General features: G+C 36.5%; 1 gene segment (V, D, J or C); it reads left to right on the top strand.

The window, feature by feature from the left end:
• The window catches only part of LOC141556155 (immunoglobulin lambda variable 9-49-like), a 1090947-nt gene that overhangs the window by 304594 nt on the left and 759795 nt on the right, over nucleotides 1–26558 (top strand).

Genomic DNA, 26558 nt, shown 5'->3' with positions numbered 1-26558 from the left:
AGATTATGTGATGATTAGCTGTGATCAACTTACCTATTCTATACAATGTCATGAATCAAGGCAATTCCAATAATTGGAAAATGCCAACTAACTTCCATATAAAAAACTAGGGAGACTGGTATGGATCAAAGCATAGTATTTTCACCTAGTTTTTGGTAGTAGTTGATTTGGGTTTTTTTGTTTTGTTTTGTTTTTCTTTCTTGTGGTTTTCCCCTTCTGTCTGATTTTTCTTGCACTACACATGGAGGGAATCCTAGTGAGGAATCCCAGTGAGTCTCAGGCATGCCTTTGAGTAAATTTGTTTGCTGAGAACTTTGAAATGCATTTTTATCTATCTGATAAGTCTTAGGAAGCATTAGAAGCATTTGGCCATATTCCTGAAAACTTTATTAATGAATATCCTTTATGGCATACCTATGGTAACACCAGAAACCTGGTCAATTCTGGGACTAAATATTATCGTCCTCCAGGAATAAACAAGTATTCTTTTTGATGAAAGTCTTGTGATAGAACTATATCTAAGTGGGACTATTCTATCTCCAGGATCACATATCAAATAAGAATATCTAGCATAGTCCCTTCAGGACAGCCCCCCAGGATAATACACCATGACCAAGTATGCAGGGCTGGTTCAATATTAGGAAACCTATTAGCATAATGGACCATATCAATGACCAAATTAACAAAAACCATATGATCATTTCAATGGATGCAGAAAAAGAATTTGATAAAATCCTACATCCATTCCTTTTTTTTTTTATTCATTTTTCCAAATTATCCCCTCCCTCCCTCCACTCCCTCCCCCCGATGGCAGGTAATCCCATACATTTTACATGTGTTACAATATAACCTAGATACAATATATGTGTGTAAATACCATTTTCTTGTTGCACATTAATTATTAGCTTCCGAAGGTATAAGTAACCTGGGTAGATAGACAGTAGTGCTAACAATTTACATTCGCTTCCCAGTGTTCCTTCTCTGGATATAGTTATTTCTGTCCATCATTGATCAACTGGAAGTGAGTTGGATCTTCTTTATGTTGAAGATTTCCACTTCCATCAGAATACATCCTCATACAGTATTGTTGTTGAAGTGTACAGTGATCTTCTGGTTCTGCTCATTTCACTCAGCAACAGTTGATTTAAGTCTCTCCAAGGCTCTCTGTATTCCTCCTGCTGGTCATTTCTTACAGAGCAATAATATTCCATAACCTTCATATACCACAATTTACCCAACCATTCTCCAATTGATGGACATCCATTCAACTTTCAGTTTCTAGCTACAACAAAAAGAGCTGCCACAAACATTTTGGCACATACAGGTCCCTTTCCACTCTTTAGTATTTCTTTGGGATATAATCCCAATAACAGCAATGCTGGGTCAAAGGGTATGCACAGTTTGACAACTTTTTGGGCATAGTTCCAAATTGCTCTCCAGAATGGCTGGATTCTTTCACAACTCCCCCAACAATGTATCAGTGTCCCATTTTTCCCACATCCCCTCCAACATTCATCATTATTTGTTCCTGTCATTTTAGCCAATCTGACAGGTGCCTACATCCATTCCTAATAAAAATATTAGAGAGGATAAGAATAAATGGACTTTTCCTTAAAATAGTCAGGAGCATCTATTTAAAACCATCAGTAAGCATCATATATATGCCTTAGAAATTTGCTCATACAATGTTATGGGATAATCAATCTGTTCTCAATTCTCTCCATACTGACCTTCACCTGCTATTTGGTCAAAAGTGAATTGTGTGTTAACTCCTGTTTCCATATTGCATCTGACTTGAATCGTACATAATTCATGAAACTCAGAAAGCAACAACAAGTTTTTTCCAGATTCTAAACATGTCCTAGCTATGGATTTCCAATCATTCGGGGTTAGGACTTCATAAGACAAATTATCTAGTAACATTTTAACATAAGAAGATGTGGCCCCATAAAAGGGTGCAACATTTTTTCAAATCTTTTATTTTATTCAAATCAAAATGAGCATATCTTCTCTTTTTTTGACCTAAAAAGTCAATCTCTTCAATCACAAGATATGCATGTATAAAATTACTTATATCCTGTCCTTCTCTCTTAGCTTTAACCAATCTTGTCATAGGCTGCTTCACAGACAATTCTGTTTGTGTCACTACCTCTTCCCCTCCTCCTCCCTCCTCCACCCCTGAAGGGTTAATTGAGGGAGGAGGAGATGGGAAATGTTCCTGTTGCTCAGAATTGTACTTAACTCCATTGTTATCTGATTCATCCTTTTCACCTAGTTTTGTTGGATCCTCCCCCTCCTGTTCTTTCTTCCTTTTCTTTATTCTATAACTTATATAATTTCCTAAAGCCAGTTGGATTATAAGTTTGAAGTGTGTCTTTCAAAATTGAGTTAGGTCCAATTTTGTTGTAGTATTGACAAAATTCCTCTCCTACTAATTTCCATTCCTCTAGATCCAATTCTTTTTCCAGAGAAAAACAAGGACATATGACCTGCACAGTTTTTAAAAGTTCAATGATCTCCTCCAAAATTATAATCAATCCTTGGCTTTTCATAACCTTGATAATGCTCTCTAAACATTTTCCTTGAACAGAAACAGAAGGCTATTTTTTTTTAATTTTTTATTATATATATATTTTTATAATATTATCCCTTGTATTCATTTTTCCAAATTATCCCCTCCCTCCCTCTATTCCCTCCCCCCCGATGACAGGCAATCCCATACATTTTACATGTGTTACAATATAGTCTAGGTACAATACATGTGTGTGAATATCATTTTCTTGTTGCACAATAAACATTAGAATCCGAAGGTACATGCAACCTGGGCAGACAGATATTAGTGCTAACAATTTACATTCGCTTCACAGTGTTTCTTCTCTGGGTGTAGCTACCTCTGTCCATCATTGATCAACTGGAAGTGAGTTGGATCTTCTTTATGTTGAAGATTTCCACCTCCATCAGAATACATCCTCATACAGTATTGTTGTTGAAGTGTACAGTGATCTTCTGGTTCTGCTCATTTCACTCAGCATCAGTTGATTTAAGTCTCTCCAAGCCTCTCTGTATTCCTCCTGCTGGTCATTTCTTACAGAGCAATAATATTCCATAACCTTCATATACCACAATTTACCCAACCATTCTCCAACTGATGGACATCCATTCATCTTCCAGTTTCTAGCTACAACAAAAAGAGCTGCCACAAACATTTTGGCACATATATGTCTCTTTCCGCTCTTTAGTATTTCTTTGGGATATAATCCCAGTAGTAGCGCTGCTGGGTCAAAGGGTATGCACAGTTTGATAACTTTTTGGGCATAATTCCAGATTGCTCTCCAGAATGGCTGGATTCTTTCGCAACTCCACCAGCAATGTATTAGTGTCCCAGTTTCCCCACATCCCCTCCAACATTCATCTTTATTTGTTCCTGTCATCTTAGCCAATCTGACAGGTGTGTAGTGGTATCTCAGAGTGGTCTTAATTTGCATTTCTCTGATCAGTAGTGATTTGGAACACTCTTTCATGTGAGTGGATATAGTTTCAATTTCTTCCTCTGAGAATTGTCTGTTCATATCCTTTGACCATTTATCAATTGGAGAATGGTTCGGTTTCTTATAAATTAGGGTCAGTTCTCTATATATTTTGGAAATGAGACCTTTGTCAGAACCTTTGTTTTTAAAAATATTTTCCCAATTTGTTACTTCCCTTCTAATCTTGTTTGCATTAGTATTATTTGTACAGAAACTTTTTAGTTTGATGTAATCAAAATCTTCTATTTTGTGATCAATAATGATCTCTAGTTCTCCTCTGGTCATAAATTCCTTCCTCCTCCACAAGTCTGAGAGGTAGATTATCCTCTGTTCCTCTAATCTATTTATTATCTCCCTCTTTATGCCTAAATCATGGACCCATTTTGATCTTATCTTGGTATATGGTGTTAAGTGTGGATCCATATCTATTTTCTGCCATACTAATTTCCAGTTTTCCCAACAGTTTTTTCCGAATAATGAATTTTTATCCCTAATGTTGGTATCTTTGGGTTTGTCAAAGATTAGGTTGCTATATATGTATCCTTTTTTGTCCTTTGTATCTAATCTGTTCCACTGATCTACCGGTCTATTTCTTAGCCAATACCAAATGGTTTTGGTGACTGCTGCTATATAATATAGCTTTAGATCAGGTACACTTAGACCACCTTCCTCTGAGTTTTTTTTCATTAGTTCCCTTGCAATTCTCGACCTTTTATTCTTCCATATGAATTTTGTTGTTATTTTTTCTAGGTCATTGAAATAGTTTCTTGGGAGTCTGATTGGTATAGCACTAAATAAATAGATTAGTTTGGGGAGTATTGTCATCTTTATTATATTCGCTCGGCCTATCCAAGAGCACTGAATGTCTTTCCAATTATTTAAATCTGATTTTATTTTTGTGGCAAGTGTTTTGTAATTTTTCTCATATAATTCCTGACTTTTCTTTGGTAGATGGATTCCCAAATACTTTATACTCTCAACATTTGTTTGGAATGGAATTTCTCTTTGTATCTCTTGCTGTTGCATTTTGTTAGTGATATATAAAAATGCCGAGGATTTATGTGGATTTATTTTGTATCCTGCCGCTTTGCTGAAATTTTGAATTATTTCTAGTAGCTTTTTAGCAGAGTCTTTGTGGTTCTCTAAGTATACCATCATGTCATCTGCAAAAAGTGATAGTTTAATTTCCTCATTTCCTACTCTAATTCCTTGGATCTCTTTCTCAGCTCTTATTGCCGAGGCTAGCGTTTCTAGTACTATATTGAATAGTAATGGTGATAGTGGGCAACCTTGTTTCACTCCTGATCTTACTGGGAAAGGTTGCAGTTTATTTCTATTGCATATTATGCTTACTGAAGGTCTTAAATATATGCTCCTGATTATTCTAAGGAATAGTCCATTCATTCCTATACTCTCAAGAGTTTTTAGTAGGAATGGATGTTGGATTTTGTCAAATGCTTTTTCTGCATCTATTGAGATGATCATATGGTTCTTATTAATTTGATTATTAATATGGTCAATTATATTAATAGTTTTCCTAATATTAAACCAGCCCTGCATTCCTGGAATAAATCCTACTTGATCATAGTGTATTATCCTGGAGATGATTTTCTGAAGTCTTTTTGCTAATATCTTATTTAAGATTTTAGCATCAATATTCATTAAGGAAATTGGTCTATAATTTTCTTTCTCAGTTTTCAGCCTACCTGCTTTAGGTATCAGTACCATGTCTGTGTCATAAAAGGATTTTGGTAGGACTCCTTCATCCCCTATTTTTTCAAATAATTTATATAACATTGGGACTAATTGTTCTTTAAATGTTTGGTAGAATTCACATGTGAATCCATCTGGCCCTGGGGATTTTTTCCTGGGGAGTTGATTAATAGCTTGTTCTATTTCTTTTTCTGAAATGGGACTATTTAAGCAATTTATCTCCTCCTCTGTTAATCTAGGGAGCCTATATTTTTGGAGGAAGTCATCCATTTCACTTAAATTATCAAATTTATTGGCATAAAGTTGGGCAAAGTAACTCCTTATTATTTCTCTAATTTCCTCTTCATTGGTGGAAAGATCCCCCTTTTCATTTGTAAGACTATCAATTTGATTTTCCTCTTTCTTTTTTTTGATCAAATTTACCAAAGGTTTATCTATTTTATTGGCTTTTTCATAAAACCAACTCTTGGTTTTATTTATTAATTCAATAGTTTTTTTTACTTTCAATATTATTGATTTCTCCTTTTAATTTTTGTATTTCAAGTTTAATTTTTGGTTGGGGGTTTATAATTTGGTCTTTTTCTAGTCTTTTAAGTTGTAAGCCCAATTCGTTAATCTTCTCTTTCTCTATTTTCTTCAGATAAGCCTCTAAAGATATAAAATTTTCCCTTATTACTGCTTTAGCTGCATCCCAAAGATTTTGATATGATGTCTCATCATTGTCATTATCTTGGGTGAAATTGTTAATTGTTTCTATAATTTGCTCTTTCACCCATTCTTTAAGATGAGATTATTCAGTTTCCAATTACTTTTTGGTCTATTTACCCCTAACTTTTTACTGAATGTAGCTTTTATTGCATTGTGATCTGAGAAGAAGGCATTTATTATTTCTAGAAGGCTATTTTCTAAAAATTTGCCCCATTTAACTGAAATTCTGCTTTAGCTCTTTAACAAAGTTTCCTTGTTATTCACGCTTATTTCTGGGTCAAAGAGACTTTTCTAATGAGATCTGTATCAGAGGCTTTTCCACTGGAATCAGGATCTTGTCTGTCCCCGTGCGGGAACCAAAATGTTAAGTCTGGGCTAGCTCCTTCTGAAGGGTTCAGAATCAGCCAGAGTCAGGATAAACAAAAGTCCTTGCCCCACATTGGGCGCCAAAATGTAATGTTTGGAATCTCTCCAGCCAGCTTCAGTCTCTAGATTCCTTGAATCCAAAGCATGAAGGTAGAATCTCGAATCCTCTTCTTCCTGAATCCTGGCTTCTTTTATCCTCCCAGAGAATGGGCTTGTGGGTATTCCAAAAGTGTAAACTCCTTTAAGAAGTCTAAAGGTGTAAACTCCTTTTAAAGATATAAACTTCTTTAAAGGTTTGAACTAACAGTGTTAACTCTGAGCTAGAGAATTGTTAAGTACCATGCTAAATTAGACAACATAGTTAGCACCTAGTAATCCTAACAATTAACCATGAAAAATAACTTGTTTGACTTATAGAGGTCCCAATGAAGGGATAATCGGCAACTTTGTTAAGAAGGAACAATTTCTAATGATTGGCATTTACATCAGGAATATTGAGCTCAAGGCCACTTTCTTAGATATCAAGATGAATTGTAAGTTTTATATGATGAATCTTTTACTATTAAAATTGGGTGAGACAATCACTATTAAATGATATATGCTAGATAATGAATTTGTTTATTTTAAGCACAAAATCTTAGAAATTTGTGTGCAAATATAGAAACATTAGTATTGGAATCTTTTTTTTTTTTAATGAGGCTGGGATTAAGTAACAGCTAGGAAGTGTTAAGTGTCTGAGACCAGATTTGAACTCGGGTCCTCCTGAATTCAAGGTTGGTGCTCTATCCACTGCACCACCTAGCTGTCTCCAACTATTGGAAAGTTAAATCTATATTTGATTTGATTTAGTGTTAAAAAAAAAAAAAAATAGGTTGTTAAAACAAAGTTCTGGTAACTTAGCTTTTTTTTTTTTTTAATTAAAGTTTTTTTATTTTTCAAAACATATGTGTGGACAATTCTTCAACATTAGCCCTTGCAAAACTTTGTGTTCCAATTCCATCCCCCCCCCATCTCCCCACACCCTCCTCTAGATGGCAAGTAGTCCAATATATGTTAAACATGATAGAAATATATGTTAAATTGTCGGGAGCCAAGGGCTTCGGCCCAGGTGTCTCTCCCCCCCAAAGTGGGCCTTACCCTCAAACAAATTGTTCTGAGAATCGGCCAACCACAGGTGGGCATTACCCTCAGACAAATAGTCTCGAGAATTGGCCGACCATAGAATATCCCAGCATTGTATACTGTTCCTGTTCTTTGAACCAGCCATTCCTATGTTCCTTTCCCAGACCCAACCCTACTTCTCTTTCTCATGCTTTTTGCTATATAGACTGTACCTCTAGAGCAATAAACTGAGACCTTAACAAGAATCTGCTTGGTCTCGCTCTTCTTTCTCGCCCGTTTCTCTTTCAGGCTGGGTCCCCCTCGACTCCCTGAATAACTGAGTCCCGATGGACGGGACAGGTGGCGCCCAACGCAGGGCTCGAGGTACGGACCCTTGGCAGACTTTCCCCCTCCCAGAGAAGTCTTCGCGACCCCCATTGGAAAGACCATTTTCACCACTCATGAGAGTTCCAGTCCTTGGTAAGTTTTGAATCATCCGTCTTATAAGAAATGGGTACTAAGTTAAAGTGCAGGATTTTATAAAGGACCTTAAAGCATCCCTCAGAGAAAGAGGGGTTAGAGTAAAGAAAAAAGTTTTAGTTAGGTAGTTTCTTTTTATAAATGAAACTTGTCCTTGGTTTCGGACCAGAACGGACCAGAGATTCATCCCCAGAAGTGGCAGAAAGTAGGCAGAGACCTAAATGATAAATTACAGAAGGAAGGGCCAAATGCTGTTCCCACAACTGCCATCTCTTACTGGGGCTTGATACGTGATATTGTAGAATCGGCATCTAATGACCCTGACAAACAGCAGCTCTTATCAGTCTCAGAATATTGCCTCTGCCCTTTTGGCCCCCCTCTGTTATCATTGAGATGCCTGTCATTCAAAGAGAATCCCTTTATCACCCTGCCTCAGGAAGCCCTGTCATCAGGTAATCTGCTAAATTGCTCAACTTTCCACTGAACTTTCTTTTTTTTTTTTTTTTTTTTTTTTTTTTTTTTTTTAATTTTTTATTTTATTTTATAATTATAACATTTTTTGACAGTACATATGCATGGGTAATTTTTTACAACATTATCCCTTGCACTTACTTCTATTCAGATTTTTTCCCTTCCTCTCCCAACCCCCTCCCCCAGATGGCAAGCAGTCTTATATATGTTAAATATATTACAGTATAATTTAGATACAATATATGTGTGTAGAACCGAATTTTTTGTTGCACAGGAAGAATTGGATTCAGAAGGTAAAAATAACAGTTTACATTCATTTCCCAGTGTTCCTTTTCTGGATGTAGCTGGTTCTGTCCATCATTAATCAATTGGAATTGGATTAGTTCTTCTCTATGTTGAAGAAATCCACTTCCATCAGCATACATCCTCGTACAGTATCATTGTTGAAGTGTATAATGATCTTCTGGTTCTGCTCGTTTCACTTAGCATCAGTTGATGTAAGTCTCTCCAAGCCTCTCTGTATTTCTCCTGTTGGTCATTTCTTATAGAACAATAATATTCCATAACATTCATATACCATAGTTTACCCAACCATTCTCCAATTGATGGGCATCCATTCATCTTCCAGCTTCTAGCCACTATGAAAAGGGCTGCCACAAACATTTTGGCACATACAGGACCCTTTCCCTTCTCTAGTAGTTCCTTGGGGTATAAGCCCAGTAGTAGTATGGCTGGGTCAAAGGGTATGCACATTTTGATAACTTTTTGGGCATAATTCCAGATTGCTCTCCAGAATGGTTGGATTCTTTCACAACTCCACCAACAATGCATCAGTGTCCCAGTTTTCCCACAGCCCCTCCAACATTCATCGTTATTTGTTCCTGTCATCTTAGCCAATCTGACAGGTGTGTAATGATACCTCAGAGTTGTCTTAATTTGCATTTCTCTGATCAATAGTGATTTGGAACACTCTTTCATATGAATGGAAATAGTTTTAATTTCATCATCTGAAAATTGTCTGTTCATATCCTTTGACCATTTATCAATTGGAGAATGGCTTGATTTCTTATAAATTAAAGTCAATTCTCTGTATATTTTGGAGATGAGGCCTTTATCAGAACCTTTAACTGTAAAAATGTTTTCCCAATTTGTTACTTCCCTTCTAATCTTGTTTGCATTAGTTTTGTTTGTGCAGAAACATTTTAATTTGGTGTAATCAAAATGTTCTATTTTGTGATCAATAATGGTCTCTAGTTCTCCCTTGGACACAAACTCCTTCCTCCTCCACAAGTCTGAGAGGTAAACCATCCCATGTTCCTCCAATTTATTTATGATTTCGTTCTTTATGCCTAAATCTTGGACCCATTTTGATCTAATCTTAGTATGTGGTGTTAAATGTGGGTCCATGCCTAGTTTCTGCCATACTAATTTCCAGTTTTCCCAGCAGTTTTTGTCAAATAATGAATTCTTATCCCAAAATTTGGGATCTTTGGGTTTGTCAAAGATTAGATTGCTATTTTTATTCACTATCTTGTCCTGTGAACCTAACCTATGCCACTGATCAACTAGTCTATTTCTTAGCCAATACCAAATGGTTTTGGTGACTGTTGCTTTATAATATAGCTTTAAATCAGGTACACTTAGACCACCTTCCTCTGACTTTTTTTTCATTAGTTCCCTTGCAATTCTCGACCTTTTATTCTTCCATATGAATTTTGTTGTTATTTTTTCTAGGTCATTAAAATAGTTTCTTGGGAGTCTGATTGGTATAGCACTAAATAAATAGATTAGTTTGGGGAGTATTGTCATCTTTATTATATTCGCTCGGCCTATCCAAGAACATTGAATGTCTTTCCAATTATTTAAATCTGACTTTATTTTTGTGGCAAGTGTTTTGTAATTTTGCTCATATAATTCCTGACTCTCCTTTGGTAGATATATTCCCAAATATTTGATACTATCGACTGTTATTTTGAATGGAATTTCTCTTTGTATCTCTTGCTGTTGGATTGTGTTGGTAATGTATAAAAATCCTGAGGATTTATGTGGATTTATTTTGTATCCTGCGACTTTGCTAAAATTCTGAATTATTTCTAATAGCTTTTTAGCAGAGTCTTTGGGGTTCTCTAAGTATACCATCATGTCATCTGCAAAAAGTGACAATTTGATTTCTTCATTTCCTACTCTAATTCCTTGGATTTCTTTCTCGGCTCTTATTGCCAAGGCTAGAGTTTCTAGTACTATATTGAATAGTAATGTTGATAGTGGGCAACCTTGTTTCACTCCTGATCTTACAGGGAAAGGTTCTAGTTTATCACCATTACATATGATGTTTACTGAAGGTTTTAAATATATGCTCCTTATTATTTTAAGGAATAGTCCATTTATTCCTATACTCTCAAGCGTTTTTAGTAGGAATGGATGTTGGATTTTATCAAATGCCTTTTCTGCATCTATTGAGATGATCATATGGTTTTTATTAATTTGATTATTAATATGGTCAATTATACTAATAGTTTTCCTAATATTAAACCAGCCCTGCATTCCTGGTATAAATCCCACTTGGTCATAGTGTATTATCCTGGGGATGATTTTCTGAAGTCTATTTGCTAATATCTTATTTAAGATTTTAGCATCAATATTCATTAAGGAAATTGGTCTATAGTTTTCTTTCTCAGTTTTCGATCTACCTGGTTTAGGTATCAGTACCATGTCTGTGTCATAGAAGGAATTTGGTAGGACTCCTTCAATCCCTATTTTTTCAAATAGTTTACATAGCATTGGAGTTAGTTGTTCTTTAAATGTTTGGTAGAATTCACCTGTAAATCCATCTGGTCCTGGGGATTTTTTCTTAGGAAGTTGGTTAATAGCTTGGTCTATTTCTTTTTCTGAGATGGGACTATTTAGACTACTTACTTCTTCCTCTGTTAATCTGGGTATTCTTCCATTTCATTTAAGTTATCGAATTTATCGGCATAAAGTTGAGCAAAGTAGCTCCTAACTATTGTTCTAAATTTCCTCTTCATTAGTGGTGAGTTCACCCTTTTCATTTTCAAGACTATCAATTTGCTTTTTCTCTTTCCTTTTTTTAATCAGGTTTACTAAGGGTTTGTCTATTTTGTTGGTTTTTTCATAAAACCAACTCTTAGTTTTATTAATTAATTCAATAGTTTTTTTACTTTCAATTTTATTAATCTCACCTTTTATTTTTTGAATTTCAAGTTTTGTGTTTGTCTGGGGGTTTTTAATTTGTTCCTTTTCTAGCAATTTTAGTTGTAAACCCAATTCGTTGGCCCTCTCTTTCTCTATTTTATGCAGGTAGGCCTGTAGAGATATAAAACTTCCCCTAATTACTGCTTTGGCTGTATCCCACACATTTTGGTATGATGTCTCATTATTGTCATTTTCTTGGGTGAAGTTATTAATTATGTCTATGATTTGCTGTTTTACCCAATCATTCTTTAGTATAAGATTATTTAGTTTCCAATTATTTTTTGGTCTATTTTCCCCTGGCTTTTTATTAAATGTTATTTTGATTGCATTATGGTCTGAAAAGGATGCATTTACTATTTCTGCCTTGCTGCATTTGATTTTGAGGTTTTTATGCCCTAGTATATGATCAATTTTTGTATAGGTTCCATGAACTGCTGAGAAGAAAGTATATTCCTTTCTGTCTCCATTTAGTTTTCGCCAAAGATCTATCATATCAAACTTTTCTAGTATTCTATTTACCTCTTTGATTTCTTTCTTATTTATTTTGTGGTTTGATTTATCTAATTCTGATAGTGCAAGGTTGAGATCTCCCGCTATTATAGTTTTGCTATCTATTTCCTCTTGCAGCTCTCTTAATTTCTCTTTTAAGAATTTAGATGCTGCACCACTTGGTGCATACATGTTTAATATTGATACTGCTTCACTGTTGATGCTGCCCTTTAGCAGGATATAATGCCCTTCCTTATCTCTTTTAATTAGATCAATTTTTGTTTTTGCTTGATCTGAGATGAGGATGGCTACTCCTGCTTTTTTGGTTTTGCCTGAGGCATAATAGATTCTGCTCCACCCTTTTACTTTTAGTTTGAATGTCTCATCCTGTTTCAGGTGTGTTTCCTGTAAACAACATATAGTAGGATTCTGACTTTTAATCCAGTCTGCTAACTGCTTCCTCTTTATGAGGCAGTTTGCCCCATTCACATTTATGGTTAGAAGGACTAATTCTATATTGCTTGCCATCCTATTAACCCCTGCTTATGCTTTTCCCCTTTCCTTCCCTTTTACCCTCCTATCCCGTATTAAACTGGTAAACACCACTTGCTTTTCACAGCCCTCCTTTTTTAGGATCCCTCCCCCACCTTAAAGATCCTCCCCTTATTTTACCCCTTTTCCTCGAAATTACTGTATTCCCTTCCCCTTAGCTTACTCCTTCCCTTTCACTTTTCAATGAAGTGGAAGAAGTTTCACCATAAATCGAATATGTCTATTGATACACGCTATGTTCATCTCCCTCCTTTCTTTCTCTCAGATATAATAGGTTACCTTTGCCTCTTCATGAGATGTAGTACCACCACTTTATACTTTTTTATGATATAATCTCCTTTCCACCTCTAGTTTCTAAGACAAATTGTACATATGTTCTTTACATATTTTTTGACAGAAGTATAGTTCTCAAGATTTCTTTTTACCTTTTTTAGAAGTCTCTTGAGTTCTGTATTTGAAGATCAAACCTCTTATGTAGGTCTGGTTTTTTCATCAAAAATAGATGGAATTCATTTATTTCGTTAAATGTCCATCTTCTTCCCTGGAAAACGATGCTCATTCTTGCTGGGTAAGTTATTCTTGGCTGCATACCAAGTTCCTTAGCCTTTCGGAATATCATGTTCCAGGCCCTGCGTTCTTTTAATGTGGATGCTGCTAGATCCTGTGTTATCCTTATTGTGGATCCTCCATATCTGAATTGTTTTTTTCTAGCAGCTTCCAATATCTTTTCCTTTGTCTGATGGTTCTTGAACTTGGCCACTATATTTCTTGGCGTTTTGATTTTAGGGTCCCTTTCAGTAGGTGATCGATGAATTTTCTCAATGTCTATTTTACCCTCTGTTTCCAAAACGTCTGGGCAGTTCTCTTTGATAATTTCCTCGAAAATGGTGTCCAAGCTCTTTTTTTCCTCCCATTTTTCAGGGAGTCCGATTATTCTCAAATTGTCTCTCCTGGATCTGTTTTCCAGGTCTGTTGTCTTTCTGGTAAGGTACTTGACAGTCTTTTCAATTGTTTCATTTCTCTGGTTTTGCTTGACTCCCTCTTGGTTTCTCCTTGAGTCATTCATTTCTACTTGTTCCAGTCTAATTTTCAATGATGTATTTTCTTCACTCACTTTTTTTATATCTCTTTGTAATTGTCCAATTGAGTTTTTATCTTCTATGGAATTTTTTTCCATTTTATCCATTTTATTTTTTAGAGAGCTGATTTCTTTTTCCAGCTCTCTAATCCTGTTTTCCTTGGAGTTGTTTACCTTTTCCAGCTCACTAATCCTGTTTTCCTTGGAGTTGTTTACCTTTTCCAGCTCACTAATCTTGTTTCTCAATGATTTGATTTCTTTATCCATTCTGTCTTTGAATGCATGGGATAACTTCTCCAGGCTCTCTTGCCAACCTTCCCTTTCCTTTTCCCATTTCTCTTCCAGCTCTCTTGTGAGAGCCTTTTTGATTTCCTCTATGAGGTTCTTTTGTATTGAGGAGCAGCTTATATCCCTCCCAGGGGATACATCTGGGGAAATTCTGTTCCTAGTCTCCTCAGCATTTGAAGTCTGCTCCCTCTCCACACAGAAGCTGTCAATGGTTAGAGCCCTTTTGAATTTTTTGTTCATTTTGTCAGAGTAGGAATCAAAGAAAACAAACTGACAAGAGAAACAACTGGTCTGTTTTGCGGGGGATAGGGCTGGATGTTATTAATGGGCTTCCTCTACAGACTGGGGGTAGGGCAGCAGAGAGCCACTAACAGAACAGCAATGACTGTACTGAGTCTGCGCTCTGAGGCTCTGAGAACGCACTGAGTCAGTCCAGGTGGGGGTTGGGGGTGGCCGGGCTCTGAGAGAAGCTGGCTTTCTGGGGTTTTAATCTTCACCTCCAGTGTTTACACCTTCTCTGCTGCTCCTGGCTTGCTGCCAAGACAGAGCATCCACACTGGGGCAAAAGCCCTTTCACAGAAACGGCAGATATCACACCCCTCCCCCTCAGGTCTGAGCTGTGTGAGCTGCCTGTCTTGCTCTGGCTGCCTGCCCTCAGTCTGCGCCCAGTCTGATTGACCCTCCCCCGAGCAAACACAGACCTTTTCTGGCGACTTTCAAGGATGTCTTCTCTTGGTGATAATTTGTGGATTTCTTTCTGGGTCAAGCATTAAGTCAGAGGCTTGTCATGAAGTAAGTTCCGAGAGAAAACGAGGAGCTCAAGCAGCTGTCTGCCTCCACGCCGCCATCTTGGCTGGAAGTCTCCCCCTGAACTTTCTTCCTTGCAAAATTCACTTACAAAAACCATCCTCCTCCCGGCTTCAAGTCCAGCGGCCAGTCCTCCTTCCTTGCCTTACAAGAAGGGCCCTCTTAGCAAATCAAAAAACCTGAAATTGGCCTTTTTACTTCTGCTGGAACTCTGCCTGGACTTCCTCCGGGACTTATCAGGTTTTCAATTACATTTGGCTAATCATTAATGGAGCTGGAGATGTTGCTAACTCCTTCTCTACAATCTCTGCCACAATCCCGTGGCTATCCCTAGGGGATTTTTAAAAATTGTCATTGACCTAAAAGATTGTTTTTTCTCCATCCCTCTTCACCCCGATGATTGCAAACGCTTTGCTTTTAGCCTTCCCATAGTTAATTGTGTGGGTCCCTCCCCACATCTCTCTCAAATTTGCCAACTGCTTGTCTCTGCCCTCCAGACCAGGACTCTCTTAATCTTTCCCGAAAAGATTCAAATCCGACCTCCTCAGTTGTTCTTAGGCTTGGAGTTACTCTCTAATAAAGTCCTTTCCCAAAAACTCCAATTGCGGACAGACTGCTTGCACACCCTTAATGATTTTCAGAAACTTCTCGGAGATATCAATTGGCTCAGACCCTACTTGAAACTTACAATGGGGGAATTAAAACCTCTTTTTTAAATCTTAAGAGAAGACCCCGATCCCTCCTCCCCGAGCTCACTCACCACTGAGGCGTAAAAATCCCTGATTACAGTAGAATGGGCCATCCCCGAACAGCACTAGGATATTATGCCCCCAATCAACCTTTTTGGCTCCTTATATTTCCTACTCCCTTTGCCCCCACAGGCTTGCTTTGGCAACAAAAGCCTCTATTTTGGGTCCATTTACCAGCATCCCCCTCCAAAATTCTACTCACATATCCTCACCTGGTTGCTACCCTCCTATGCCCAGGCAGAGGGGCTGCCTTGAAGCTCTTTGGTAGAGACCCTGACCATATAGTTTCCCCCTACACTACTTCCCAAATACAATGGCTTGTTCAGGATGATGATGATTGGGCCATTAGCTCCATTTCTTTTCAGGGAACCATTGACATTTACTTGCCTCTCAATATGTTTGCAGTAGTAGCTTACATGAAAACCTTAAAGTATATTGCAAGGAAGAAAACTGTGATGAGCCATTATATGGGTTTTTTAACACCACTTAGATCTCTAAAATTGTCTATTCACCAGAGAGCCTAATCAAATTACTGCTCCTCCTGTCTTTGCTTATATGTTATAAACCTCATTATAAAGTTGGTTTCCAGTCACATTAATAATAATTAAGTGCTGTTTTGATGTAAAGATATTGAGTATGATTTTTATTTTAATTTGTCTTAATTTAGGATATAATCTAAGTCTTTTTTAGAAAAAAGTTTGTTTTTAATTACCACTATGCTAAAAGCACATGCAATTTTTTGGAGGTCATTTATATGCTGGGATGGGGTGGGGGAACCAGATAGTTAACCCTAACTTTTTTTTTGAATTGTCAGGTAGTAAAGCTGCCAAATAGGTTTGTTTACCCCCCAAAAAAATCAATCATCTACCTGAAAAAATTTAGCAATGCTGCATACAATTGAACAAATGAAACCTTTTAGCTTCTTAGCAGTTTTACTACTAGAACCCATGTTACAATATACTTATTCTCTTTTGTGTCCTGGGGTCCTCTATGGTAGACAGATATCTTTTTTGTTCATATTAGCAGCATTATAAACTGGCTTGTCACTATACTACATTTTGTGATATAGCCACTGCTTTCAGAGTAACTTTTCAGTTATTTTGAAGCAGGTTAATAACCATTTGTATTTGCACCTGTGTCTTACATATTAATTATGGCATGCTTTGGCAAATGAGGGATTTTTTTTTTAATTACCTGTAAAGTTTTTTGAAAGCCAGTCAAACAAAATGACTTACCAAATTGTGCTCTTACATATTGCTACTTCAAGTGTTCCTTTTAAATCAAACTTTTCGATTTTATTTTGTAGCAAATTGCTATAAGAATGTAGCTTGCTTACCTTTTATTGTACTTGAATTTTAATCATGGTTTTAAACATTGTAATTAAACAGACCATTTCATTAGGTTCCATAGAATTTGTCATTCCTTTGAAGAGCACAAGGAATTCCCACTTTGAGTTTTAAAATTAATATAACTTGTTTATTTGAAGTAGAAGAAATAGTTCAGTATTAATATTACAGTGATGAGAGGTTTCAAAAAGTTTAAGTTTAGATTTGCACAGATGGTAACAGCACCTTTTAACTTGAAAAAATGGGGAAATATCTTTAACATTAATCATCAGATCTAATGGACATTTGCATAGCAACTGGATAAAATGTAGAAATTTGTGCCTTTCAGTTTACAGATTCTTTGTTGGTGGTCATTTGAATAAGCCAGTCCACTTGAATTCCTGAGAGCATGTTTAATTTTTGTGGAGTTCCAAATGTATCTTTAAAAACTTTTAATGTGCAATTAATTTCTAAAATCAAATAAGTAAAATGTCTGCTATTGAGGGAAATAGACATATAAGGAACTTTATATTGGACTGTTATATTTTTAATGTTCAATTTTTGTTATTGCTAAATAATTAAATTTCATCCTAATGTTATGTCCATGTTGTCCCTTGCATCATAGGCCGCATTGACATAGTCCTCTGAGTAATACATCATGGTCAAGTTTCCCACTTCAAAACAAACTTTACCTCTGCACAGCTGGTTAAGCTCGCTGCTATCATTAGAGTTTTTGAATTATTAGAAGATCCTTTCAATTTATATACTGACAGTGCCTATGTGGCACACTCTGTCCCCCTTCTGGAGACAGTACCTTATATTTGCCCTTCAACCAATGCTTCCCCCTTGTTTGCTGAATTTCAGCGCTTAATCTTTGCCCGCACTGAACCTTTTTTTGTAGGTCACATTCATGCCCATTCTGGCCTCCCTGGGCCATTGGCAGAGGCAAATGACAAGGTGGATCAGGCCACTCAACTTGTGGCTGCCACCCTCTCAGTCACTCCACTTACTGCTGCGCAGCAGGCCCATGCCTTACATCATCTTAATGCCCATACTCTCAGACTGTGATATTCCATCACTTGTGAACAGGCACGGCAGATTGTCCGGCAATGCAAGGGCTGCTTAACTCTCCTGCCTGAACTTCATTTGGGAGTAAACCCCCGTGGGTTAGTCCCTGGTGAATTATGGCAGATGGATGTCACCCACTACCCATCCTTTGGCAAATTAAAATATATTAATGTCTCCATAGACACCTTTAGTGGCTTCATTTTTGCATCTCTGCAAACAGGGGAAGCCTCCAAACATGTGATCTGTCACATTCTTGCCTTTTTAGCTGTTGTCCCAAAACCCAAAATTCTTAAAACTGACAATGGTCCAGGCTACACTAGCTCCACCTTTAAACAGTTCTGTGCTCAGATGGAAATCAAACACATTACTGGCATACCTTATAGCCCCCAGGGTCAAGGAATTGTTGAAAGAGCTCATCAAACCTTGTTGTTTGTTTGCATTTTATTTTTCTTCTCTTTTATTTTTTACTGGTTTTATTTCATTTTTCTTGTGCAGCACAATAATTGTATATATATGTATGCATATATTGGACATTTAAAAAAAAGTGACAATGCTATGTTGTGAACCACATTCTGTTGCCACAGTCCTCTGTTTAGGGATTTAGATGGCTTTCTTCATCACTGAACAACAGGAACTGGTTTATATCATTTCATTGTTGAAGAGAGCCACATCCCTCAGAATTGATCATCATAAAATCTTGTTGATGCCATGTATAATGATCACCTGATTCTGCTCATTTCACTCAGCATCAGTTCATGTAAATCTCTCCAGACCTCTATGAAATCATCCTGTTGATCATTTCTTACATAACAATAGCATTCAATAACATTCATATGTCATAATTTATTCAGCCATTCTCCAATTGTTGGACATCCATTCAGTTTCCAGTTTCTTGCCACTTCAAAAAAGGGCTGCTACAAACATTTTGGCACATACAGGTCCCTTTCCCTTTAGTATTTCTTTGGGATACAGGCCCAATAGAAACACTGCTAGAACAAATATCTTTTTGAGCATAGTTCCAAATTGCTCTCCAGAATGGTTAGATCCATTCACAGTTCCACCAACAAAATATCAGTATCCCAGTTTTCCCACATCCACTCAAACAGTCATCATTATTTATTCCTGCCATCTTAGCCAATCCGAGAGGTATGTAGTGGTATCTCAGAGTTGTCTTAATTTGTATTTCTCTGATCTATAGTGATTTAGAGCACCTTTTCATATTATTAGAAATAGTTTCAATTTACACATCTGAAAATTGCCTGTTCATATCCTTTGATCATTTATCAATTGAAGAATAGTTTGAATTTTTATAAATTTGAGTCAATTCTCTAAATGTTTTGGAAATGAGGCCTTTATCAGAACCTTTTTATGTAAAAATGTTTTCCCAGTTTATTGCTTCCCTTCTAATCTTGCCTGCATTAATTTTGTGTGTACAAAATTATTTTAACTAAAAGCAATTAAAATTATCTATTTTGTGATCAATAATGTTCTCTAGTTCTTTAGTCACAAATTCCTTCCTCCTCCACAGTTCTGATCTAGAGCTTTCTTAATTTTTAACCTGTTATCTCTGCAATAGTTCTGACTATGTTTTGCAGACACATGTGATAGGTTATGCACAGTGATATATAAGATTTTTCTTTGTTTGTTTTTATATAGCCTGAAGCCTCTGATTAGCAAATTTTGCTATTAGGTAAAATGTTTTGAGTTTTGAATTTGGATATGATTACTTGATGGATCATTAAGTCAGTAACCCACCATTTGGGAGGAATGCCACAAGTTACTATGAGAAAAGGCTTCCTGAGGTTTTACAGATGGTTGTCTTATTTAGGCAAGAGCTGGGAGGGCAACCTTGGTCTCTGCTTAAGGTGGAATCCTTCTGACTCAGTTTCCCAGTTCTGTTTCTCTATCTCCCATATGATTTTTCTTGAGTCTGGCTATGAAGTGGATTTATTACTGCATGATTTGTTATCAAAGGTAAGGATGCTTTATCCTGTCATATATGTGCTCTTAGGCTAAGGCCTTGAAGGATCAGTTCTAATTACATTATAATCATGAGAGTTTCTTTGTCTGAAGGCCCACTTTGTCTATCAGTCTGTTAAGTATTTGAGCCACCTCCCACCTCCCTTTTGCTCACTGTGGAGAGGAAGCAGATAATCTTATCAAACCCTGATCAAGCCAAGGATTTTAAAACCTTTAAAGCTAAACTGATCTCTCCCTCTCTTTAGCCCTACCTAAAGCCTTTTACTCTGTATGTTGAAGAAAGGCAGGTCCTGGTTTTAGAGGTCTTGACTCAGTTCCTGGGCCCCTATCCTGTAAAAGGCTGAAACTTTTAAAAGGTGTGCTTGAATCTGAGCACAAAAGTCTAATTACTTAGTGAACAATGATTCTATTAGCTTATGTTTGGAAAAATGGCCCTTCTCACTGTTTCCTGCTGGCTCCATGTTTTGGTGTATACAGATAATCTAGGAGGGATTAGAGGGTGATGTGAGACAAGACAGACTCACTTTGGAGGAGGATGAGGAGAAGGGAGGTTGATGGCAAGCTTGTGGCAGTTTTGTCCATCTCCTTCACTTCTCCCCCTAAAGATCAAGGACTTTTGCATATCCTGACTCTGCTGATCCTGAGGCCTCCAGGGAGCTAGCCTGGACTTTACACTATCCCAGACCCCTTGCTAACTTCTCAAAGAAACTTGGAGCTTTTGGAGTGACCCTCCTAGGAAGGCCTTGAAGCTGTGGCTTTTACAGCCCTTCTTAATGAGGAAGCTCTAAAATTACCCTAGGCCAATCATAGGAGATGCAATTCCCCACAGGTTTGGAGCATTTTTGCCCTCATCAGAGCTTGAAAATTGGAGAAAGGAATGAGAGTGAATATATATTTTCTCTCCAAATATGCCTTTCATGTTTTGCATGTCCATGAGGGCTTTTTGAAAGAAAGGGGAATTTTGACAGCCAAACATTTCTCCAATAAGTATGCAGGGGAACAATTACTGCCAGCTGTCCATGGACCTAGAGAGGTTGCTGTTATGTTTTGTAAAGGACAACAGAAGAGGGATTCACTTCAGGCCAAGGGAAATAGGCTTGCTGATTCAGCTGTCCATGCTATTGCCTCTTTGCCTCTGCCATGGCACTTTTAATTCCCCAATTCTTGACTACTATATTCTCTCACAAAGTAAATTCTGAAAGGGCCGCTAAACCCTCCCATCCTGAAGCCTATCTGGAGGACTGGTACATACTTAGGAGAGGATTGACTGATGAATTTTGTACATATGCCCCCTGGCAGGGGCTTCAAACTGCTTTTGGTTTTTGTTGACACCTGTACTAATTGGGCAAAAACCTTCCCTTGTAAAACTAAAAAGGCTCTAAAGTTTTTGCTAAAGGAGTTCATATTCACTTAAGGCCACACTGCTATACCGATTGTCCCTACTCCTTTGAGGAAACAAAAGCAGGAATTTGAGGAAAGCATCATTTGGCATTTATTTTAGGGAAACTGTCTGGAAAAGAAACATTCATGACAGCCTCATTCCCCGCCAGTCTTTCTCTGAGTAGGGTTCCTGGTTACTATCCCTAGTAATCTCCATACTACCTCCATTTTTGTTTACTCTTTTTCTTTTGCTAATATTTTGTCCTTGCATTTTTTATCTATTTGTGAGAGTTGTTTCTTCCAGACTCCAATGAAATTCTAACTAGTTGGTCAATTTGAAATCACCTGATACCTGATTCTGACATTCAGCATCATCTGCTGCTGACACCATATACAATTCACTTGTCTCCCCTGCTCAGTGTGGACCCAACTGGGCAGGGCCAGATCTGCATCCCTAATGTTATGGGCCAGAACTCTGAAACAAGGATTTTTACAAGGTGCTAACTTAGTGGAATTGATAAGACAATGGTTATCTAGTTTAGCATGGCGATTAATAGTTCTCTAGTTCAATACATGTATTATTACTTAACATAATTCTACAAGATTTACACCTACAATGATGTAATTATAACAAAATATATAACAGCCAGCAGGGATTGAGAGCCAGATTTATTCCATGGTCCAATATGGTGGTTGGAGGCTAAAGCACAAGCCTGGATGCTGAGAGACAGATTCATTCACGCTCTCCTCCTTCACTTCTCCACTGAAACCAAGAGGGAAGTCGTGAAGGGAGTCCTGAAGGGCCTCAAGAAAGCTAACCAGGCTCCAGGCAAGGAGGAAACAAAGTAAAGTAAACTGATTTCAAATATATCTGGAAAGATCTATATAAACTGATGCTTAGTGAAGTGAGCAGTACCAAGAGAACATTGTACACAAAAACAAGAATATGCGATGATTAACTGTGATTGACTTTCCTCTTTTCAACAATGTGGTTATTCAAAGTGATTCTGAAAGACTCGGTATAGAAAATGCCTGTCATACACAAATAAAGAACTATGGAAACTGAATCTGGATTGAAACATAGTATTTTCACCTTTTTTATTTGTTTGTCAGTTTGTATTTTTTGGTAGGTTTTTGTGGAGGCCAGATCCACTGAATAGGATGAGTACTGAAATTAAAATACAGGAGCCAGGTGGAACCATCAAAGCTGTCCCTTTATTGATCTGAGAACCAGAGTTTATATACTCTTTAAACTCATGTTCAAATAATATCAGATGTCTCCAGTTGGTGCACCATGTACATTCCAAGGTTAATGTATATACCATGCCTGACATTTCTGCTTATCATTAACTTTAAACAGTAATTAGAAGTAATAATCTACTATAACAGAGTCATAAACTGCATAGTCTATAATTCTTTGTTTCAATTACATACATTGTTCACCGAGATAACTTAAATTTACTTTAGACATGACTTTTCCACTGTCAGGGAAGACAGTGAGCCAATGATTTGAACTGCAGGTAGTCCTTACAGAGAATAGGTCTCAAGACCTGGACCTGACTCTCCTTATATGGACTTATTTGATACTGGCCCTCTTCAGGTTTTGATCATATTTTTCTTGCCAATATAACAAATATGCATGCCATATATTTAACCTATATCTGATAGATTGTTGCCTTGGGGTAGAGATGAAGGAGATGGAGGAAAATCTGGAACACAAAGTTTTGCAAAAATTAATGTCGAAAGCTATCTTTCTGTGTATTTGAAAAAATTAAATTTTATTGAGAATAAAAATATATGGGTCTATTTGAAAGCTATAATTCAAAAGACAGCCTAGACATTATACTGCAAGAAATTATCAAAGAAAACTCCTGATACTCTGGGACAAGAGGATAAAATAGGAGTTGAAAACATGTACTGATCACCTCCTGAAAAGGTTCTAAGATGAAAACTCCCTAGGAATATTGTAGCCAGATCTCCAATTCCAAGGTCAGGAAGAAAATGTTGCAAGCATATAGAAAGAAAGAATTCAAGCATAGTGAGAAAAATAGTCAGAATAACACAAAATGTAGCAGCTTTTATTCCAAAGGATCGGTGTTAAGTTCTTACTAAGTGCTAATGAGATGATAAGTTCTTACTAAGTGCTAAGTTGGTACTTGACAATTGTCTAGTTCAGGACTTTACTGGGAGTTTTACTTCTGTGACTTCCTGGGGAGGAGCTTGCATGCTTAGGAGGAGCAAGTTCATTGGTTGAAGTAATTTTCCCCAGAAGTCTTTGCGTTATCCCATTCCCATTCTCTGGGAGGATAAAATAAGGGTGGCACTCGAGAGATAGAGAGAGTCTTGTCTGGGCCAGACTTAAGGCGGCTCTCTGGAGGAAAGAAGACTCTCTGCTCTAGGTCAAAGTTGAGGCGGCTCTCTGGAGGAAGAAGTCTAGCCTCTAGACCAGAGAGTGATCAGCAGTTTCTGGAGATGACAACACATTACAGATCAGAGTGATTGAAATTCTGGAGAGCAATGGAGCTAGGATTATAACCAAGAATCACCTGCCCAATAAAAACTGAGTATAACCCTTTAGGGGAAAGAATGACATCCATTGAATTAGAGGACTTTCAAGCATCCATGATGAAAAAAACAAAGCTGAATATAAAATTTAATGTTCAAATACATGACTCAAGAGAAGCATAAGCAGGTAATCAGGAAAGGGAAATCATAAAGGATTTAATAGGGCTCATATGTTTACATTCCTACATGGGAGGAGGATACTGGCTACTTGGTAAGGACTTTTCCATTATTATGGCAATTAGGAGGAGTGTATATAGAAGGGGGAACAAGTGTGAGTTGAATATAAAAGGATAATATCTACAAAAACTTAAAGTAAATTAAATTAAGAGGTGAGAGAAGAATGTACTGGGAGAAAGGGAAAATTAGAGGTGGAATAACATTAATTATCTTCCATTAAAGAGGCAAGTAAAATCTTTTATATTGAACAGCAAGAGTAGTATATCAAAAGAGAGTGAGGGAATTTTAATCTCATCTGAATTGGCTCAAAAAGGAAATAGCATACATCCTCAATATGAATATAAAAATATAAATTAACCTGCAAGATACTAAAAAGGAGACTAATAGACCAGGGTGAACAGAAACAAATCAATTTTGAGAAGGGATTGGGTGAAAGGATAAGAGAATACAATCAACATGACAGAAACTGATTTGCAATAGTAAATTTGAAAAAAAAAAAAAGTTTTGAAGCAAGTTTTTCTAATGAACCTTTTTTTTTTTCCTCAAATGTATATAGAATATGGGAAAATATATTTTTTAAATGAGCTATTCCCCAGTTGATAAATGATCAAAAGAATATAGGGTATATCCTTTGGCTTAACAACACACATAATAAACATGAATCCAAAAAGATATTTTTTTTAAAAAGAAAAGAAACTATATTTATAAAAATATTTTACAGCTGCTCTTTTCTAATGGCAAAATTTCTTTTTTTTCTTTTTTTTTCCTTTTTTTTATAATTATAACTCTTTTTTTGACAATATATATGCATGGGTAATTTTTTACAACATTATCCCTTACACTCACTTCTGTTCCAATTTTTCCCTTCCTTCCCTCTACCCCTTCCCCTCATCTTATACATGTTAAATATGTTATAGTATATTCTAGATACAATATATGTGTGTAGAACCGAATTTTTTGTTGCACAGGAAGAATTGGATTCAGAAGGTAAAAATAACCTGGGAAGAAAAACAAAAATACAAACAGTTTACACTCATTTCCCAGTGTTCCTTCTCTGGGTATAGCTGATACTGTCCATCATTGATCAATTGGAACTGAATTAGATCTTCTCTTTGTCAAAGATATCCACTTCCATCAGAATATATCCTTATACAGTATTGTTGTTGAAGTGTATAATGATCTTCTGGTTCCCCTCATTTCACTCAGCATCAGTTCATGTAAGTCTCTCCAACCCTCTCTGTATTCATCCTGATGGTCATTTCTTACAGAACAATAATATTCCATAACATTCATATATCACAATTTACCAACCATTCTCCAATTGATGGGCATCCATTAATTTTCCAGTTTCTAGCCATTATACAAAGGACTGCCACAAACATTTTGGCATATACAGGTCCCTTTCCCTTCTTTACTATCTCTTTGGAATATATCCCCAGTCATAGCACTGTTGGATCAAAAGGTATGCACAGTTTGATAACATTTTGGGCATAATTCCAGATTGCTCTCCAGAATGTTTGGATTCATTCACAACTCCACCAACAATGTATCAGTGTCCCAGTTTTCCCACATCCCCTCCAACATTCATCATTATTTTTTCTTGTCATCTTAACCAATCTCACAGGTGTGTAGTGGTATCTCAAAGTTGTCTTAATTTGCATTTCTCTGATCAATAGTGATTTGGAACACTTTCATATGAATGTAAATAGCTTCAATTTCATCTTTTGAAAATTGTCTGTTCATATCCTTTGACCATTTATCAATTGGAGAATGGCTTGATTTCTTATAAATTAGAGTCAGTTCTCTACATATTTTGGAAATGAGGCCTTTATCAGAACCTTTAACTGTAAAAATGTTTTTCCAGTTTGTTATTTCCCTTCTAATCTTGTGTGCATTAGTTCATACAAAAGCTTTTTAATTTGATGTAATCAAAATTTTCTATTTTGTGATCAGTAATGATCTCTAGTTCTTCTTTGGTCACAAATTCATTCCTCCTCCACAAGTCTGAGAGGTAAACTAGCCTATATTCCTCTAATTTATTTATGATCGCGTTCTTTATGTAATGGCAAAATTTCTAATGGAAGTTAAAGGAATGCCTATAAAATGTAGAATATCTGAATAAATTGTGACACATGGTTTATGAAGAAATATTATTGTTTTGAAAGAAATTATGTGCAGATTGTTCTCAGAAAAAAACTGAAAAATCTTTCATAAACTGAAGCAAAATGAAGCATACTGTGTACAAAATCAAAATAATGTTTTTGGATGATCAGCTCTGAAAGACTTTATTATTCTCAGCAATAAAATGATTCAAGACTCTTCTGAAGGTATTCTGGTGAAAAATGTTATCTATGCTCATAGAATGTGTATGAATATAATTTTAAGTATACTTTTAAAATTTTTATTTTTCTTCATTGGGGGGAGAGAAAGGGAAGATTTGTGTTTTGTTTTTGTTTTTTTTTCCCTCAACATAACAATTACAGAAAAGTACTGCATGACTTCACATGTATCTTTTTAATGC

The sequence above is a fragment of the Sminthopsis crassicaudata genome, chromosome 1, assembly GCF_048593235.1.
Source record: "Sminthopsis crassicaudata isolate SCR6 chromosome 1, ASM4859323v1, whole genome shotgun sequence".
Classification (NCBI taxonomy): domain Eukaryota; kingdom Metazoa; phylum Chordata; class Mammalia; order Dasyuromorphia; family Dasyuridae; genus Sminthopsis; species Sminthopsis crassicaudata.
The sequence above is the reverse complement of the archived record's forward strand: the minus strand, read 5'-3'. Positions and strand labels throughout refer to the sequence as shown.